Below are 8,175 nucleotides of genomic sequence, written 5' to 3' on the forward strand. Positions count from 1 at the left end.
TGGATGGATGGATGGATGGATGGGCAGATGGATGGATGATGGATGGATGGATAGATGGATGGACAGACGGATGGATGGATGGATTGGTGGACGGATGGATGGATGGATGGATGGGCAGATGGATGGATGATGGATGGATGGATAGATGGATGGACAGACAGATGGATGGATGGATTGGTGGACAGATGAATGGATGGTTGGATGGATGGATGGATGGATGGACGGACAGATGGCTGTTCCAGCAAGCAGTTAAGTGGGAGGTCAGAGAATACAGAGAGAAGAGTACAAACTCAAGCCTGAGAGGGAGTGTAAAAGGAAGTTTCCATGTGTGTGGGTGGGGGAAAACAGAAAAACAGCAGCTGATATCTAGAGCAGAACATTCTGGAGATAAACCCAGGGCCAAAGGAAAGAACGGTCGGGAGACTAGGCTCAGTTTGCTGGTGACCCTGCCAGGGACCCAGACCCCTCTAGGCCTCAGTCATTTCTGCTGTAAACCGAGGGGAGTGGGGTTGCCCAAAGCCCAGCCCCTGGAGCCCTGAACCCCTGGCGGGGCTGACCGTGACGTGGCCACGTGGCTGCAGAACTGTGTGTGACTTCCCCTAAACCACCTTAAGCTCACTTGGGTCTGCAGGCCCAGCTGTGTCTTGCAGCCACAAGGCCCGGATCTGCTGAACCTGGGCTCTGAGAGTCAGGACAAGTCACCATGATGAGCCTCAGAGCTCCCAACTGTGACGCAGGAGAGGGGCTTTGCTCTGCCTCCCGCTCCCCCGCCACGGAGTTACTGGGAGCTCCAGTAGAATCAGGTTTGTGCAAGAACTTAGTGTCAGTGAAGCTCTGCCTGCAAAGACACTAGGATGGAGAACTTAGCCTTCTAGCTGTCCTTCCCTCCCCGGCCCCCCCGGCTCCCGTAAATGTCCCACATGTGTGCTGGGGGTCCCTCCTCTTAAATAATCCTAGTGTCAGTGACGGCCGCTTAGGTGTCACTTCTTTCGGGGGAGGTGGGCTTGTCCTCATAAAGCCAAATACAGTCTCTCTCGTGAGCAAGTTTCCTGTGAGGAGCCAGGAAGCTGGCAGGCCAAGGAGCTGCTCCTCAGGCCCTAGGCCCAAGTGTCCCTGGGGTCCCCTATGAGCTTCTCCCCAAACGCCACTAGCTTAGCCTGGGTGAGGCTGCACCTGTGGGGAAGGAGAGGCAGAGCTAAGATGTCAGGCTATGCCTGGGGGCACCTGTCTTCCACCCCTCACGGCACAGACGGGGCCTCAAGAGGGGCTGTGCGTGGCCTGCCCGGCGCTACCCGGCTGGACTGCACCTGCTGCCTTCCCAGGGCGCTCGGGGCCACTCCGAGAGCCACGGTGGTGTGGGAAGGGACTGTGGCAGAGCTTGCCCAGCACTCCCCACCCTAGGGCAGCTCAGGGGGTCCCCTGCCTCTGTTGGGAGGGCCCCGATTTGGAAGCCAAAGTCAAGCTTGGCTACCGAAGAATTCCCGAGCCCTCCATCCCTAACGAAGCTTCGGCCCCTTCACTTTCTAGCTCCCAGCCTGCCCCCCAAATCCAGGAGCAGCCCTAGGGTTTGGCCTTCCTGCCAAAGCGGTGACCCCCACTGGTGGCCCCAAGGTGTTGGCGTCACCCGGCTGTGCCGCTGACCTTTAAGGGGAGTCTGGACAGCAAGCTGGCTGGGGGCACAGCCCAGAAGGAGCTGAATGACCACCCCTGCGTCACGCAGGTAGGGAAGGCCCAGAGGAAGACCCCTGCGTTCCTGGCCTTCTGGGCCCCTCCTGGAGGCCCCCAGACCTGCCCTTCTCATCAGGGCGCTGAGGGGGCAAGCCATCTGAGTGTAGTGATTCGCACTCAGCTGTGGCTGACGAACAGCACTCCTGGGGAGGGGAGAGGCAGCGGCGATGACTTCCTGGGTGTCTCGCCAACCCCCTAGAGGGGGAGATCTCAGCCCGCGAAAGCAGACCCCAAGGCTGTGAAGGAGAAGAGCCAGGGGCTTTGTCAGGGAGTCCCCTGACATCCCGGCCCGGGAACAGGCCGCACAGTCCATTCCGCATTCGGGAGGCTCCTCGTAGAACGGCAGCCCCGGGGCAGAAGGGTTTTCCAGGCCCGCTGGACCCGAGGGGCATCAAGTGAACACAGACGGGCATGGGGGGCACTGGCACGTGGGGCCCGTGCGACGGACATGGGGGGTCCGCAAGGCCAGAGCCCAGGCCCAGCCAACGATCGCCTGCTGGAAATGCCCCAAGGGGCCGTGGGGCAACTCCAGGAACACAGAGGGATTGGCCTCGCACACCTGGCCTCGCGGGGCACGTCGTGCGGCCTCAGCCAACCGCGAAGCGCCGGGGACAAGAGGAAGCGCCAGGTCGGGGCGCAGCCTGAGGGGTGCGCACAGTGAAGCAAAAGGTGAACCAGAGAAGCGCAAGTGAAGCCAGGACCGGGGAAGGGCCCCGACACGTCTCCCCACTCTGCCCCCCGGTAATGGTCCTAGAATCCGGACAGAGCCCACGTAGAGGAGGCAAGGCCGGGGGCCAAGGGCAGGCGCTCCGCCCGCGTGCCAACGTCCCCGGCCACCATCCCCTTCGTCTGTGGCCTCTCTGGCCGGGCTCCCGTGGTGGCCTCACGGGGCACAAGCCGTGACTCAGGCAGGGTGTCTCCCCCCGAGTCGGTCAGAGCTCGAACCCCAGCGTTAGAGGCCGAGGACAGGCTCCGGCGTGGGCTGTGTGGGCCGCATGGGCCTGCCCACGGCGTGGCTCTCACGCGGCGGCAGGAACCTGCCGGGCCAGGCTCCGAGAGGCGGATTGGATCAGAGGGCAGGAGGCTTGGTGCTGACTTAGCACGGGGGTGAGTCCCTCCCTCCCTCCAGGGGCCTTAGGAGGAGGTGACGCAGCATCCCCAACGCACTGGTGAAGACCTAAGGTTCAAAAAGGCTAATGACCCGCCGAAGCCACGCGGCTAGAAATTGGTAGGAAGCCTGAGCCTTCTGAAAAGCCAGGGGAAGTGGGGGATGCTGAGGTTAGCGGGCGTGGTTTCGGGGTAGCATGCTACCTACCAGCTGCCTCGCCCCAGCGTCCTTGGGCGGCTCCCACTCAGGCCCACAGGCTCTTGTCTCCTCCCACCCATCCTCCCAACATGCCCAGCCGCGTTCATGGCAGCGCAGAGCACAGCTAGGCCCACGGGGGGGTCAGCGGCAGGTTTGAACCCCGTGCCCCCTCCGGGCTGCAACCCAGGGTCAGGGGAGGGGGAATCAGGTCCTCAGAGGCCCCTCCCCATCCCTCCCTCCCCTCTCGGTCAGAGGCAGCAGCTACCTCCCCAGCGTAGGCATCAAAGATTCATCAAAGCTGAGGCCCTGCAAAGTGTGTGCTTCACATCTCTAAATGTGCTTCTTCCCAATGAAAAATTCAGTGGAAAATGCAGGGAGTAAGAGGGGGAGAAAAACAGGTTCAGGAAGGAAGCAGGGAGGGAAGGAAAAGAAAAGAAAGCCATCTCCAAGTTGTGGCTCTGCTGAGTCCACCCACAGCTATTGAGTGTCTGCCTCACTTGGGGCCCTGAGTCAGGCACAAAGGCAAGGGTGAAGAATACAGTGGCACAGGCTGTGCACTGCACGACTCCAGAGGATCCCTTCCCAGAGACAGCAGACGTGGTTCTACAGAGGAAGCAGGCTGGCTCCTGTCCACATGGTGTGGGAGTCCAAGGCCTGGGTCTCCTCCCCAACTCTTTAATCATCTAACATCTTTGAGTCTTAGATTTCTTATGTCCAAAATGGGGGGTGGGGTGGTTTGCAGTAGTCACCCTTCTCATTCCCAGCGTCCCAAGGAAGGTGTGCTCTTTGTAAAGTTTGTGATAAAGGGACAGAAAGCAGATAAGTGGCCCCACAGAAACGCCCAAACAAAGGGTGCACCAATAAAAAGGAAGGGAGACTGCTGGGGAGTCTCCATTTGGGGACACTAGGGGAGGCTTCCTGGAGGAGGTGATATTTGATCCAGGTCACAAAGAATGTGGAGGAGTTCTATGGGCAAGCCAGTGGGACAGATGAGCAACCACTGCAGAGCCAGGCAAAGGGACAGTGTGGGCCAAGACCTGGCAGTAGGAATGAGCGACTTGGCAGCAAAAGGGAATGGTTTGATGTAGGAGGAGGGGGGAGAGGAGGAGGATGGGTTTAGTCTGCAATAAGATGGGAAAAGCACCGGGGTCGCTGTAGGGAAGGCCTTGCGGGGCCCACAGCTATGGGAGGGCTCAGGAGCCCGTTCACCTCTGCCCTTCACTGGTTTTGCCACTTTAGATGAGTCACTGCTCCCCTCAAACCTCAGTTCCCTCGTCCAGAACGTGGATATCAGACAAAGTGATCTCCAAGTTCCTCTTTTGGCTCATTTCATCTGTACTTCTAGTTCTAAGAAGCTGGTCCTGTTGACCATGGGGCATCACAGGAAGCTTAGACTGACAAGACCTGCCCTGGTTTCCCCATGCCCCAGAGGGCACCCCCTCCCCCGCTCCCTACCCACCCTGGGTCTCCTGCTACTGGGCTCCACGGACAAGGAGCCTCAGGGTAGACGGACGGGGTGATCCTGCACCCTCCTCCTTGCTGGAGACATGACTCAGCATGACCCCCGGCCCACCCTGAAGACGTGTGGGGAGCACCCAGGCCTGGAGACGTCCCTGAGCTGGCAAATAGCCCTCCCAGGCTTGGTGTCACCAGCCCAGACCCGGAAACCCTCAGAGTGAGGAGCCACCCGCCTTCAAGCCCCACGCTATACCTTGCACCCCAGCATCCCCGTCAGATCTAACCTGCAGAGAAGCCTCCACTTCTTGGTCCGGGCCTAGGGCTCTCGGCAGAACCCAGAGCAGCACCTGTAAAATGGCAGGTTCCTGAGCCTGACCCTGGGCAGGGCAAGAGGGCCTCCTGCTGCTGAGGCCTTCCCCTCACCCAGGAGAAGTCAGGCGCTTCCTCAGCCCAGCTCTGGGGCCACACAGGGAAGCGGCTCCTGGCGTGCTGGACTTTGGGGTTAGTGGTATGAGTTGGGGTTCTCAGCTCCTCTCCTTGCCGGCCGGATGATCTGGACTTTGAACGACTTCCGTATCCTTTCTAAGTCTCTGTTTGCTCCCTCCTATAAAATAGGAATTATGATCTCTTTCTTATAGGGCTGTTGTGAGGATTAAATATGATCAAGTTTTTAAGGTGCCCTCCCCAGGTGCCTGAAGGCCCTGCACATAATAAACGTTCAATACTACAGTGGAATTTGCTGGTGAGGCACCCTTGGACCAAGCAGAGGATTTACAACAAACCAGGTCAACCAAGGTGAGTCCTTCTAGGTGTGGCTCGGGGTGGGGGCGGGCAGTGGGGGGCAGAGTTTCAAGTGTTTGGTGCTTGGCTCCACAGCACCCTCTTCCTGCTAAACCAGGCCACTACCACGTCCAGCCACTACCAGGCCCAGGGACTAGAGCGCCCCATGGCCTCCCTTTGTTCTCCTGGCACCAGGGGAAGGGCAGCCACAGCAGAGGCCCCACAGGGGTGCTCTGAAGACTCTTGGACCCAGCAGCGTGGGGGCGGGGGGGGCGCCTCGGTCAGGCCACACAAAGACAAAGCAACACCTAACAAGCTTCTGGAAGTGTCTCTCAAATTAAAAGGGATCAAGTGTCTCCAGTGGGCATATATTAATTAATTAGGTGAGAAAAAGAAGAAACAAGGTAAACTTTGATTTGAAAACAGCAACAAAACGTGCTGGAGGTGGAAGGTGGGGGGCGTTGGGGCAGAAAAGACTAAAAGTCAATTTTCCACCAGCCTCATTGCAGGGGTGAAGTGGAGAACAGGGACGTTAGGGCCCCCAGAACCACTCCTGTATACCTTGCCTAAAAAGTAATGTTGGCAGAGGAAAGTCCAGCTGGGACCAGGAACTGCAAACCATGGAGGGACAGTGGTCTGTAGGCTCTTATATAAGCGGTGGGACCCCAGGCAGGAGGGCCCCTCCCCTGCCCTGCAGGATCGGCACCCACAGCACCCCTGCGCCTGGGATCTTTGTCACCTCTGTCGGTCGCTGCAAGTGGCTCATGGCCCTCCCTTTGGCCACGGCAGGATGTGTCTTCAAATTCAGGATTTCAGAGCAACCCGCAAATGCCAGGTGAGGGGGCAAGGCACCCACTGCGGAATGAGTGCCGACAGATGCACGCCCTTACGCTAACCCCCAGGCCTCCAGGCCTCTGCGTTGCCAAGGTCACCTTTCCTTGAAGAGCCCACCAACTGCCACCCTGGCATCCATCTCACGTGCGGTGGGGCGCTGGTGTTTCCTGGTATCCCCACCCCCAGGGATTTCTGAGCCTCCCCCTGGAGTACAAGCATGTTCATGGGACACCCTGGTTATTTCCCTTGACTCAGCACCCCCAGCTGTTCGGCCACTACCTAGGGATCCCTCCTGCCTTCCCGTAATCTGATTCTCCAGGCTGCTGCACCCGACATCCCCATGTCCCCAGGAGGGCGGCGTCTCAGCCCTGGATGCAAGCCGTTGTCTCCAGCCTCCAGCTCAGCTAAGATGAAGCTGGAATTTCAACACGATTTTATTGAAGGTTTAGGAATAATGTATGTGCACCAGGGAGATTGACAGTTGCTGCTAGAAGCTGCCAGCCTTAAGGTCCGTGGTCCAAAGCCCTGACCTCACAATGTCTGCCCACCTCGAGCAGGACTCCGTGTGGAGGGGAATGGAGCCCCGGGAATCTCTGGGAGTCTTCACACCTCACACTCCGCTCCTTTTGGCCCCAGAGAGAGAGGAGGAGACGCTCCCCTCCCTGGTGTAAGGCCTACGTCCTTTCCTGCCCAACACATCCTTTTCCTTTGGGACAGATCCCAGGCCCCACAGGTATGGTCTGAGCAGCAGGGCCCAGACCTAATGATCATACTGCTTCCAGGGTGAGGAAAGGCATATGGGAGCCACCCACGCCTGTCCACACACAGTCACCCTGGTCTGAGGGCAATGGGGTGCAGCTCGCACACCTCATCGGGCCTGGTTCAGCCTTGGCTTGGGGCACGTCAGGAGATGAGAGGACACGAACAACCCAGAGCAAGAGTTTTGTAAATCCAGATGTTGGCTGGGGGAGTAGGATGTAAGAGGGACCCTAAACTCCACGGGACCAGGCTCTCCTACCTTAACAGATGCATTCGAAACTAGACACCGGGCATCTCAGGCTGCAGCCTCTGAGCGGGGTGCTCTTCACTCGTGTGTCAGAGATTCCTCGACAAAAAGGCCCAGGTTCTTGCAGCCCTGCCCGAAGGCCTCAACAAAGCGTTCAATCCCAGAACGTCCAAAGGGGAATTCCAATCTCCCTCCTAGACTGCTTCAAATGTCTACAGGCCCCCAGAGGCAGTGCTTCACCTCCAGCTTTATTTTAAAATCCAATCTCTACCAGACACCCCAATAAATACATGCGGAATTGAGAAACCCTTCGTCCCCTGTAGGGAGGGGAGAAGTGTTCCAATCAAGATTCTTTTGCTCTTCATCATCTGGCTCCCTCCATCCAGGATGCTCCTCTGGATCCCGTCCTATCCATCTATCCATCTGTCATCTAAGCCACCTATCCATCCATTATCCATGCCAACCTTTGCAGAAATAATCACGTCTTACATCAAAGAGTCCCACAGGCTCTGTCTGCAGTTGCTCACAGGTTAGCCTTGGACTCCTGAGCCTCCTGCGGTGGTTCCTACAGCACTAGCCAGCTCCTCTGCGCCTGTCACTTCCATAGACTTAGTCAACATCCAGAACTGGGGTATTCACTTTCCTTCAAAACGTGCCTTTTGCAAAATGCTGTGTCTTTGGTAGCTCAGCCCGTTAAGCATCTGCTTTCAGCTCAGGTCATGATCCCAGGGTCCTGGGATCGAGCCTCGTATAAGGATCCCTGCTCATTGGGGAGTCTGCTTCCCCTTCTCCCTCTGCCCCTAGCCCCCCTCATTCTCTCTTTCCCTCAAATAACTAAATAAAACATTTTTAAAAAAATACCCGTGTCGTCGTCTTTATTTGTGTCACTTTATTGAATGTGGAATTTTTCATTTTGAAACATTTTTTAAATACAGAAAAAAATACTAGCTAGAAAAAAAAAAAAAAAGCATCCTAGTCCCAACATGCAGAATTAAAAATGCTCTAAACTGCTTGGCATAATTATTCTTAGGGTTTTCTACTTTACCACGACTAACGGGGGAGG

At 57.3% G+C, this 8,175-nt stretch overlaps 1 long non-coding RNA gene across 1 annotated transcript; it reads left to right on the top strand.

The window, feature by feature from the left end:
• Nucleotides 1-3,368: 3,368 nt before the first annotated feature.
• LOC140622826 (uncharacterized) lies at nucleotides 3,369-7,972 on the top strand. The gene is made up of 2 exons (XR_012022488.1): nucleotides 3,369-5,287; nucleotides 5,369-7,972. It is a non-coding gene; the product is annotated as an uncharacterized lncRNA (long non-coding RNA).
• The last annotated feature ends 203 nt before the right edge of the window (nucleotides 7,973-8,175 follow it).

This window comes from Canis lupus, chromosome 32 (genome assembly GCF_048164855.1).
Source record: "Canis lupus baileyi chromosome 32, mCanLup2.hap1, whole genome shotgun sequence".
NCBI lineage: Eukaryota > Metazoa > Chordata > Mammalia > Carnivora > Canidae > Canis > Canis lupus.